The following is a 12,387-nucleotide window of genomic DNA, read 5'->3' as shown; positions in this document are numbered from 1 at the left end:
CATTCTTTTTAGTTTATTATTTGTTCTATGTTTATGTAAGTGTTTAATTAAGTTATAAATCTGAGAAGGGTTTGTTTGTTTTTGATTTTGTGCAGCATTATTCAACCCCCTCTTCTAGCTGGCCAACAGGCCTAACAAGTTCAAGTGGGTCAAGGCTGATCGGACACTTGGCAAGAGGTGGAAAGTCCAAGTGGGTCAAAGTTGACCGGACACTAGGCACGAGGTGAAAAATCCAAGTGGGTTAAAGGATTGACCAGATACTTGGCACGAGAAGAAAAGTCCAAGTGGGTCAAAGGATTGACCGGATATTTGACACGAGGAGAAAAGTCCAAGTGGGTCAAAGGATTAATCGGGCATTTGGCATGAGGGAAAAAGTCCAAGTGGGTCAAAGGATTGACCGAACACTTGGCACCAGGAGAAAAGTCCAAGTGAGTCAAAGGATTAACCGGACACTTAATGAAGAAGTCTCAGCAGGTCAAGGTTGATCGGATGTTAAGCAAGGAGGAGTCTCAATAGGTCACGGTTGACTGAATGTTGGGTAAAGGAACCTAGACTTAGGTTTGGAAATTAAGGTTTGGTAATCGATTAGGCTAGTCGATTACCATAGCTTAAGTGATTACCTTAATCGCTTAAGCCCATTGTCGTAAGAAATAGAATGAAGTTGAATCAATTAGGGTAATCAATTTAGCAAGTCTTAATCGATTAGACTAATTGATTAAGGCTGATTATGTGAGAAACAATAACTACAGCAAGAAATTAAGCATGGAAGCTTAATCGCTTAAGGCTTCTCGTGAGAACAAAAAGCTTCCTAATCGACTAGGCTAATTGATTAGGAAGACTTAATCGATTAGGGTAATTGATTAATCTTTAGAAAATAGCTGTTATGCTGGTTACTGATGTGGTAGTCAATTAAGGTGCCAACAATAATCCTAGAAAAAGATTTTTCATGCACTATTTTAGTATAACTCTCTCATCCACATTTCTCACTAACACACACCAGATTCTTGGAGACTTAGAGAGAAGTGTTGTTGCTCTTCCAAGCTGATCAAGTGGTGTTTATAAGTAAGAAGAGAGCAAGCTGGGGTTTTATCATTGTAAATCTTGTAAGATTTCATTTGAATTAGCTTGTATCTTTCTCCTCTTGTATCTTCTTTGTGTGTGAGCTTGTACGAGGCTTCTCCCCTCTGGATTATTTCCAAGAAGGAGTGTTTTCATAGTGGATGTGTGAGAGATGGTCGGATCCTTAGATTAGTCACCTTTTTTGAGGTGGATACTAAGTAAATCCATCTTGTTAACATTGGAGGAGCTTGCTTCAAGTATTCTGTTGCAAATCATCGGCATTCAAAGTGAGAAAGCTATTCACCCCCCCCCCCCCCTTTCTAGTTCCAAAGTGTCCCAACATTTAACATAGTCCCCCCACATGAACTCTAGCAGTCCAGAGCTCAATAGAAGAGCATTCATCATCTCCTTTAGAGTTTGATTCTTTTACTCAACAACTCCATTTTTCTGAGAAATATAAGGAACTATTATTTTATGTTTGATCCCATGTTCAGTACACAAATTAATGAACAATGATACATATTCATCGCCTCGGTCACTTTAAACTACCTTAACCTTTTTATGTTAGTGCAAGTTGCACCAGAATCAAACCTAAGTTTTGATGTTGCCAAAGGTTCAAGTTAAGTCTTGTTATAATCTAACAAGTTGACTGAGTGTGCAGGATGTTTACTCAACCGGAAAAGACCTAGTTGGAAGCTAGGCAGGAGAAATCTTAGCAGATTGTGGAACTCAGGTGCAAGTCCAAGAAGGTCAAGGGGACCCGAAGCTTGGCAGTGTGATCGAGAGGTCTGGAGGACCGAAGATCAAGAGAAAAGTCCTGAGGAGCCGATCAAGGCTGAGTGAAAAGTCCAAACTAGATCTGGAGGATCAAAGTTTGGCAGGTAGGTTGAGGTAAACAAATTGGAGGAGCGACAGTGAGGTCGGGTTCCCGAAGGGAACAACCTTAGGTCGCTGATCCAACTGAAGAAACTGGAAAGGTTTTCAAGTTGAGATCAAGACAGTTTTACTGTCTTTCATATTACTCATGCATTTTTATTACTGTGCTAATCTCGATTTTGCAGGGTGTTTTGCTTAACACTGTTTTGCATATTCTGTTTGATCGGTCGACCGAACCACTTGATCGGTCGACCGAACCAGGCAAATTCAGTTCAGTATTCAGATCAAACCTGAACAGAGTCCGAGCCCGATCAAAGCTTGATCAGTCGACCGAACAGTAAGATCGGTCGACCGAACAGTAAGATCGGTCGACCGAACATTAATGACTCAGCTCAGCCAGTTCATCAGCACCGATCAGCAGCAAAGGAAAAGAAGCCGATCGGTCGACCGAACGTAGGGATCAGTCGACCGATCCAATCAACATTAATGGTGCAATAAATAAAGATCTCGGCAGATTGCAACGAACAAGGAAAAAGCTTGTTCGGTCGACCGAAAGGCATGATCGGTCGACCGAACCATTAAAGATCAGTTAATATCAGAGATCGAGCCAGCGTCAGACTCCAGTCAGGAAGGAAGGAGTGGGTTCAGTCGACCGAACAGTGGGATCGGTCGACCGAACGCCCAAGGCCTATAAAATGGGGCTCGAAGTCTGAGGCCAGGATAACTTTCTGATCGACTCAAATTCTTTTCTGCAAGTAACACCCATTATAAATCTTCATTAGTTCAGCAAGCTCACACCGTCCGGAAGTGCCAACCAAAGCTTCATCTTCAAATCATTGTCGATATACTTTATTTTAGAATAAGCTTGCATTGTACTTAATTTATTTAAGCAAGATAGTAGGGTGTTACTATCTTGCTCATTTGTATGATTTGCTTCTTTCCGAAGGATTTCGGAAAGAAGAGTTATAGTGCTTTGCCCATCGATGCGATCAAGGACCGCGGGCCTTCGAGTAGGAGTTGAGCTAGACTCCGAACGAAGTAAACAAATGTATCTCTTTCTAATTTCCGCTGCTTAACTTTGTGTTTTAAAAGATAAAGTAAAGTTTTAAAAGAAGCGATATTCACCCCCCCCCCCTCTATCGCTCGCATCTGATCTATCAATTGGTAACAGAGCCTCATTAGCTCTGAAATAACTTAATCATTTTTCAAAGTATTTTTAAAACTTTTCCTTTTCTTTAATTTATTCTCTTGTAGAATTTGTTTTTTATCCTTTCAAGCACTGCTAATCTTAAGACGAAAGTCTTGGAAATATTTTTTTTTTTATTTTTGTCTTGCAAGGATGTCAAATTCATATCAAGAAGGATATAGTACTGTCCGACCTCCACTGTTCAAAGGAGAGAATTTTAGTTATTGGAAGAATAGAATGGAGTGCTATTTGAAGTCCGACATCGAGCTCCGGTTCACAATCTTGAAAGGCTACACTCCCCCAACGAAAGATGGAATGCCTCTTGAACCTGAAGATTGGACTCCCCCAATGATCAAGAAGGCCCAACTGAACTACAAGGCAATCAACACCATTCAGTGCGGGCTTACAATGGAAGAATTGAATCGAGTCGGCCCCTACGACAATGCTAAAGAATTGTGAGACTCTCTAGTCAAACTACACGAAGGAATCAACGACTCGAAGGTAAATAAAGAGGACTTACTTTTAAATAATTTATTTAATATAAAAATGTTTCCCGGAGAGACTGCCTCGCAACTACACGCTTGACTGAAGGACATACTTAATGGTCTCCACCTGATCGGACACAACCTGGAAAATCGCGACACAATAAGGTACGCTTTGAACGTCTTTCTGAGGAATGCTTTGTGGGCATCAATTGTAGATGCATACAAAGTCTCCAAGGATCTTTCAATTCTTAAGTTAGACGAATTATTCTGTGAATTGGAATTACACGAACAGTCTAATATAAGTCATGTCGAGAAAGGTATAGCTTTGTATGCAGGTCCAAGCAAGGAGACAAAATCAAAAACCAAGATCGAGTCTGAAGGCGAGACAGACTCTGACTCAACAAATGAAGAAGAGTTGGTGAACATGGTGCAGAGACTTCTGACGAAGAAGAAGTTCAGAAGAAATATTAAGAAGACTCCGCTCAACCAGACCCAAAACAAATCTGAAGTGATTTGTTATGGGTGCAACAAAAAGGGACATTTTAAAATCGATTGTCCGAACCAGAAGGAAGAAAAGCCCAAATCGACAAGACGAAAGAAGGCTCTTCAAGCGACATGGGACGAGACTTCTTCCAACGAATCCGACGCGGAGAAAATGAAGCACTCGAGCCATCTTACATTTATGGCAAGAAACGAAGATTCCGACTCTGAGATTGATGACAAGTACGAGTATGAGTCCGAGATGGACATCGAGTCCGACAAAAGCTACGGATCAAAAGATCCAAATGTAACGATTTATTCCAAATCTAATTTACTTAAAGTAGTTAAATGCTTGTTTAAAAAATTATCAAAATCTGAAAAACAAAATAACTTGTTACTTAAGGAAATAGACCACCTTAAGCAACAAGTTAACTTGAGTGACTCGACTAACCAAGTTTAAGTCGGAACTTCAACTAAAGTTGAAAAGCTTGAGGAAGAAAATTCCGGTTTGAAAGGTCAAGTCGAGCGACTCAAGAAAACGCTAGAAAGGTTTGAATTGGGGTCCAAGTGTCTAAATATGGTACTTAGATCGCAACAAGTCGTGTACAACAAATCAGGACTCGGTTACAAACACAAACAAACAAACAAATCATACTTATCTCTAATCGGCTAAAATGTTAAAAGTCAAGTCCAAGCATGGGTCCAAACAAAATATTTAACCAAACAAATTGAATCAAACCTCTACTTGGTCCCTAAGAGTCAAATCCATTACTTAGATAGACCTTATCTAAGCTATGACTCAGGAGGAGTAAGTAGAAAAATAATACAACCAACTTGATTAACCAATCTCAACACTTAGGATTATGTTTATTTTCTGCTTAGAATGGTTAGATGAAAAAGGTTTACCAAACTCTACAACATAGCATCGGAGTGGATTGGGATGATAGTACGTCAAGGAAACTTTGTCGAAGGCATGTCTAGGCTGAATATGGAATTCTACCTGATGCACTAGACTTAGTGGATCTGACCGAAGCTACCCCAGTTAAACATGGGTTAGTTAGACCAAAATTTAGTATTAAGTTTTTTGGGCGGGAATAGTTTGGAAGTCTTCAGCAAGTGGTCCACCGTTGATACACAAGAAGGTCATATGTCTCGCAACTGAACTGAAAGCTTATCCTTATGAAGCCTGCTTGATTAACCCAAAGCTAAGTTTGAATCTAACATAAGTTCAATAACCTTTTTCAAACTTAATTATTAATTTTTAAAACTAAATTAAAATTATTTTAAAAACTTAATTAAAATTATTTTAAAAACTTAATTAAAATTATTTTAGAAATTAAAAATTATTTTAAAACTTAATTAAAAAATATTTTAAAACTTAATTAAAATTATTTTTAAAAAACTTAATTATTTTAAAATTAATTAAAAATTATTTTAAAACTTAATTATTTTAAAAAACTTAATTAAAATTATTTTAAAAACTTTTCAACTTAATTATTTTAAAAACTAAAAATTATTTTAAAACTTAAATATTTAAAAAAAACTTAATTAAAATTATTTTTAAAAAAACTTTTTCAACTTAATTAAAATTATTTTATTATTTAATTAAAAATTATTTTAAAACTTAATTAAAATTATTTTAAAAATTAAAATTATTTTAAAACTTAATTAAAAATTAATTAAAATTATTTTAAAACTTAATTATAATTATTTTAAACTTAATTATAATTATTTTAAAAACTTAATTATTTTAAAATTAATTAAATTTTTTTTAAAACTTAATTAAAATTATTTAAAATTAATTAAAAACTTTTTTCAACTTAATTAAAATTATTTTAAAAATTAAAAATTATTTTAAAACTTAATTAAAAATTATTTTAAAACTTAATTAAAAATTATTTTAAAACTTAATTATTTTAAAACTTAATTAAATTTATTTTAAACTTAATTAAAATTATTTTTGAAACTTAATTATTTTAAAATTAATTAATTTTTTTTTAAAAACTTAATTAAAATTATTTAAAATTAATTAAAAACTTTTTCAACTTAATTAAAATTATTTTAAAATTAATTAAAAACTTTTTTTAACTTATTTAAAATTATTTTAAAATTAATTAAAAACTTTTTTAACATAATTAAAATTATTTTAAATTAATTAAAAAAAATTTCAATTTAATTAAAATTATTTTAAAAAACTTTTTCAATTTAATTAAAATTATTTTAAAAAACTTTTTCAACTTAATTAAAATTATTTTAAAATTAATTTAAAACTTTTTCAATTTAATTAAAATTATTTTAAAATCAATTAAAAACTTTTTAAGCTTAATTTAAAAAAGAAAAGGGATCCGTCGACCGATCAAAATTACCGGTCGACCGATCACCATGTGACCTTTTTGAACCAGTTCTTTTAATCGATGAAAACTTAATTTATCGGTCGACCGATAACTGTTTTCGGTCGACCGAAAGCTTTAATACCCTCCACCCATTCTCGGTTGGTGCACGGAAAACCGTCCATCTTAAATTTATCAGTCGATCGAACCCTAGTATCGGTCGACCGAACATCTACCCCTTTGCATCGGATGAAGACGAATTGATTGGATCGGTCGACCGATAAAGCTCTATAAAACACCCACAGAACCTCGAGTCCTTTATACAACCTTCCCTTCCTATTCTTCACATCTCCGGCGATCTATCGAGTTTCTGCGTTCACAAACCATGCCTCGGTATGATTTAAAGTTTAGTCTTTTCTTATCATACATTTACTTATTTTTTATTTTCCTTTTAGTGAAAAACTGCGTAAACTTGCCCAAAAGGAGGCTAGTTCCTCCAATCCCAGCCAAGACCCCAGGTTCTCCACAGAGGACTTGCATCAATCCTTTTCTAACAAAACCTTTTTAGTTGTAGGTACTAGATGCCTTGATCTACCATTTTATCAAACCTACTGTCCCGAAATAGTAGATATTATACACCACTATTCCTTAGACAGTCTAGTTCTCTGTAGACATGCATATAATCCCACACTATGCACTGAATTTTATCATAATCTGTGTGAGATTGATGTCTATCATTTTAAGACTAGAGGTGCATCAAGGGATATGATATTTGATTTTAATGTATTCTCTCGATTTTTACGTGTGTCCCTCGACTACACGTGTCTTTCCTTATCCATCATATCCTGCTACCTTGCCTGATCCGTTTTCTCATCTAACACTAGACCTCATGTATGCTGAATTCTTCCAAGGTCGTTGACCAAGGAAAATTTCTTCGGTTCCATTAAGCCCGAATGACAATGCCTTATACAAAATGGTCGTCTCATGCATTCATCCTCTTTCATCCAGAGATCAGGCAGTTCTACGACCTGTTCACCTTTTTCTGATGTATGTCCTTAAGCATAAACTAGATATAGATTTTGCTTATTAGGTTTTTAAATCCATAATCTACTACTCTGGCTATAGTATACCTCGTTGAAGGTACACATGATTCATTATCATATACTTACAGCTTTCATAGCCTCCTTAGGAGTAGGTGTTGGCCATGGTGAGTTGATTGAGTTGTCCGATTTTGACCTCATTGGTGTTCGACAAATGTCTTTGGCTGGGATTAAGGCTAGTTCTCAGAGTCTAGTTTACAAGTGCACTCATCCATCCTATGTTCCACCGGTTGAGGAAGCAGTCGATGCTGAGGACACCCCTATTGTTGTAGAGGAGCCCTATATACCACCGTTAGCTATTGAGTATTCCCAGACTCCAGTCTTTGATGCTGCTCAGGCGACTTCTTCTACAGCTCCTCCTCCTTACTTTAGTGATCCATTCAGTCAGCTCCGGGATGATATTTTTGGTCGTTTTGACTCTCTTCAAATGATGTTTCAGGATCAACTGACAGATTTTCGTCAGGATATTACTCGACGAGTAGAGACGTTGGAGGCATAGCAGACTAGGATGTTTAGCTATTTTCGTGCTGCCCATGATTCTCCACCTCCTGACATCTGACTCTTTATATGTCTTTCTGGACTAGTGTGACCTATCAGACTTATGTATTTGAACCTTGTACTAAAATTTGTATTTCTGGTTACTTTTTTTTTTGCATACTTGTTAGTTGTGTTTAATAGAATAGGTTTTATTATTTTTGAAAAATTACTACTATAATTTTTCAAAAATTATTTTTGTAAAAATCCCTATTCAAATTTTGGTTTTCAAAACTTTTTCAAAATATTTTAAATTTTCTGGAGTAGCCTAGGTTCTACCGTAGAACTGCATGATCCTATAGTTCTAGGAGCCAACATCTCACAAGCACAGTAGGATCCCTTGTTTGATAACTTAGAATGAGTGAGATGCTTAGGACCTAGCCTAAGATTTCAGATACTTATGTTAGTGCATCGCTATAAATCTGGGTTTTAAACAACATACATGAATCAATTTGGGTTAACTAGTTAGTAAAAACCTAGTTAGTATTAAAATACTCAAATTGACCAACCTAAGTCTATTGCTACTATCTTATGGTAGTTAACTTTGTGTAAAGGTTGGACATTTCATCATAAGAACTTTTTCCTTAGTCTTTTTGTCCATGCTTGGACTTTTAGGTTGTCATCAATTCTAGGGGGAGCCTTGACCTATTTATTTTTCACATTTTTGAAAATCCTAATTTTTATTCATATTTTTCGTTTTTTTAACAATGTTTAAAATTATTTTTGAAAAATCTTTTTGTGTTTAAATTAAAAAAATTTTAAAATTTTTTTTTTCCAAAATTCTTATTTTTCATATTTTTAGACTTTTAAATTTATTTTTGCAAAACTTAGGTAAAATATTTTTCCGACAACTTAGTAACATTTTTTTTAAAACTTTGGTAAACCTTTCAAAATTACTATATCTTGAGAATCTTAATTATACTAGATTATTAGTATTCTTTTTATAAACCTAGCAAATTTTTATAAGGTGTTAATAATTTCCAACATTTGAACCAAAACATTTTATTTAAAGTTGTTTTTAGAAATTTTAACTTAGTAAAATTATTTTATTGGTAAAACTTTACTCTCTTCAGAATATTTTACTTAGAAATATTTTTTAAAAAATATGGTATCTTCAAAATTATTTTTAACTTAGTAAAATTTTTAAATATCTGTTTAACTTAAGAAAATTATTATTTTCAAAATTATTTTATAGCTTTTTAAGTTAGTAAAAATTTTCAAAATATTTTCAAATTTTAACTTAGTTAAAAAACATTTTTGAATATCAAACTTAACTTTTTCATTTTAAGTAATTTTTGAGCACTTGGTTAAAATTGTTATACATTTCAACCCTTTTGGTTTGTTGGTCTTCCCCTATTTTTGATGTCTGTCAAAGGGGGAGAGATAGTGAATTCAGGGGGAGTTGTTTAACTCAGAGGGAGAATTAAAAGTTAAATTGCTTGTTTATTTAATTGTTACATATTTTTAACTTAACTTTGAACCTTGGTTGCCAAACATCAAAAAAGGGGAGATTGTTGGTGCAAGTTGCACCAGAATCAAATCTAAGTTTTGATGTTGTCAAAGGTTCAAGTTAAGTCTTGTTATGATCTAACAAGTTGACTGACTGTGCAAGATATTTACTCAACCGGGAAAAATCTAGTTGGAGGCTAGGCAGGAGAAATCTTAGCAGATCGTGGAACCCAGGTGCAAGTCCAAGAAGGTCGAGGGGACCCAAAGCTTGGCAGTGTGATCGAGAGGTCTGGAGGACCGAAGATCAAGAGAAAAGTCCTGGGGAGCTAATCAAGGCTTAGTGAAAAGTCCAAACTAGATCTGGAGGATCAAAGTTTGGCAGGTAAGTTGAGGTAAACAAACTGGAGGAGCGACAGTGAGGTCGGGTTCCCGAAGGGAGCAACCTTAGGTCGTTGATCCAACTGAAGAAATCGGAAAGGTTTCCAATTTGAGATCAAGACAATTTTACTGTCTTTCATATTACTCATGCATTTTTATTACTATGTTAATCTTGGTTTTGCAGGGTGTGTTGCTTAACATTGTTTTGCATATTCTGTTTGATCGGTCGACCAAACCACTTGATCGGTCGACCGAACCAAGCAAATTCAGTTCAGTATTCAGATCAAACCTGAACATAGTCTGAGCCCGATCAAAGCTTGATCGGTCGACCGAACAGTAAGATCGGTCGACCGAACATTGATGACTCAGCTCAGCCAGTTCATCAACGCCGATCAGCAACAAAGGAAAAGAAGTCGATCGGTCGACCGAACGCAGGGATCAGTCGACCGAACCAATCAACATTAATGGTGCAATAAATAAAGATCTCGGCATATTGCAACGAATAAGGAAAAAAGCTTGTTCGGTCGACCGAAAGACATGATCGGTCGACCGAACCATTAAAGATCAGTTAATGTCAGAGATCGAGCCAGTGTCAGACTCCAGCCAGGAAAGAAGGAAGGAGCGGGTTCGGTCGACCGAACAGTGGGATCGGTCGACCGAACGCCCAAGGCCTATAAAATGGGGCTCGAAGTCTGAGGCCAGGATAACTTTCTGATTGACTCAAATTCTTTTCTGCAAGCAACACGCATTACAAATCTTCATCAGTTCAGCAAGCTCACACCGTCCGGAAGTATCGACCCAAGATTCATCTTCAAATCATTGTTGGTATACTTTATTTTAGAATAAGCTTGCATTGTACTTAATTTATTTAAGCAAGATAGTAGGGTGTTACTATCTTGCTCATTTGTACGATTTGCTTCTTTCCAAAGGATTTCGGAAAGAAGAGTTATAGTGCTTTGCCCATCGGTGCGGTCAAGGACCGCGGGCCTTCGAGTAGGAGTCGAGTTAGGCTCCGAACGAAGTAAACAAACATGTCTCTTTCTAATTTCCGCTGCTTAACTTTATGTTTTAAAAGATAAACTAAAGTTTTAAAAGAAGCGATATTCATTCCCCCCCTCTATCGCTCGCATCCGATCTATCATTTTATTAAGTTAGTTTTCAATCTCATTCTTATAGAGAGCAAATTTCTTTATAGCTTAATCTTTACTTTTGAGAAGATACACATAACAATATTTTGTGTTATCATCTACAAAAATGATGAAGTATTTATTCTCACCACGTGTTGGTGTACCTATGAGGTTGCACATGTCTGTGTGAATTAGCCCGAGTGGTTCATTACTTCTCTCAACGTGTTGAAATGATGACTTTGTCATTTTTGCTTTAACACAAATCTCACACTTGTATTTTGGGTCAAGGTGGAATGTAGGTATGCTTGTATGTTTATTAGTTTACACAACATATTGTAGTTAACATGTCCTAGTCTAATATGCTACAAACATGAACACTCAAGCACATAAGTAAAAGAGCTTTCATCTTTATTTATTTTAGGCCTAATGACCATTATATTGAGCTTGAACAACCCATCAGATATATAGCTCCTTCCTGCAAACATTTCATTTTTAGACAGTTCAACTCTGTTTGACTCAAAAACAATGCAGAGGTCATCCATTTCTGGTCCCTCGTTCAGGTTGACCTCTTGCTTCTTCTTTGAGTTTCTGCATTCTGAAGATTTGTGACCGACTCGACCACAGTTGAAGCACTTCCCAGAGAATTTCTTAATGCCTCCTCTGGGGGTCCCATCTTGGAAGTCTTGACTCTTGAGGTTCTTCCATTTTGAGTTTTAACCGCGTTCGAGCATGTTGGCTTTCATAGTATCCTGAGAGAATAACTTTCTCTCTGAACTCTTGTTGTCTTCTTTGATGCGAAGTCTAACAATGAGTTCCTCCACATTCAACTCATTCCGCTTGTGCTTCATGTAGTTCTTGAAGTCCTTCCACTTGGAAGGTAGCTTCTCAATGATATCAGCCACCTGGAAAGTTTCACTCAGAATCATTCCTTCTAAGTGGATCTCATGTTCCTAGACTTAGCTGATCATCGTCTTGGAGTTAACTATTTTGTAGTCCAGGAATTGGCCCATAATGAACTTCTTGTCTCTTGCATCCTCTATCTTGTATTTCTTATCCAAGAACTTTCATAGCTCCTTAATCGTTCTTTTCGTGCTATACACAACGTATAGCGAGTCGACAAGGCAGTTGAGGATATAGTTTTGGCAAAAAAAAAACTCAGAGTGAGTCCATGCTTGATGGTTTGTGCATTAGTATCCTCAATACACTTGGGAGAGTCCTCGGTCAAGAACCAAGCCAGATTGAGCGTGGTCAAGTAGAAGAACATCTTTTGCTGCCACCTCTTGAAGTTTAATCCAGTGAACTTCTCTAGCCTTTCTCCGTAGTTGATTGACATAGTTTCAATCGGGGTAATCAATACTTTGCTCTGTAGCCATCTCAATAGAA

Source organism: Zingiber officinale, chromosome 10A (assembly GCF_018446385.1).
Source record: "Zingiber officinale cultivar Zhangliang chromosome 10A, Zo_v1.1, whole genome shotgun sequence".
Lineage (NCBI taxonomy): Eukaryota > Viridiplantae > Streptophyta > Magnoliopsida > Zingiberales > Zingiberaceae > Zingiber > Zingiber officinale.
The sequence above is the reverse complement of the archived record's forward strand: the minus strand, read 5'-3'. Positions refer to the sequence as shown.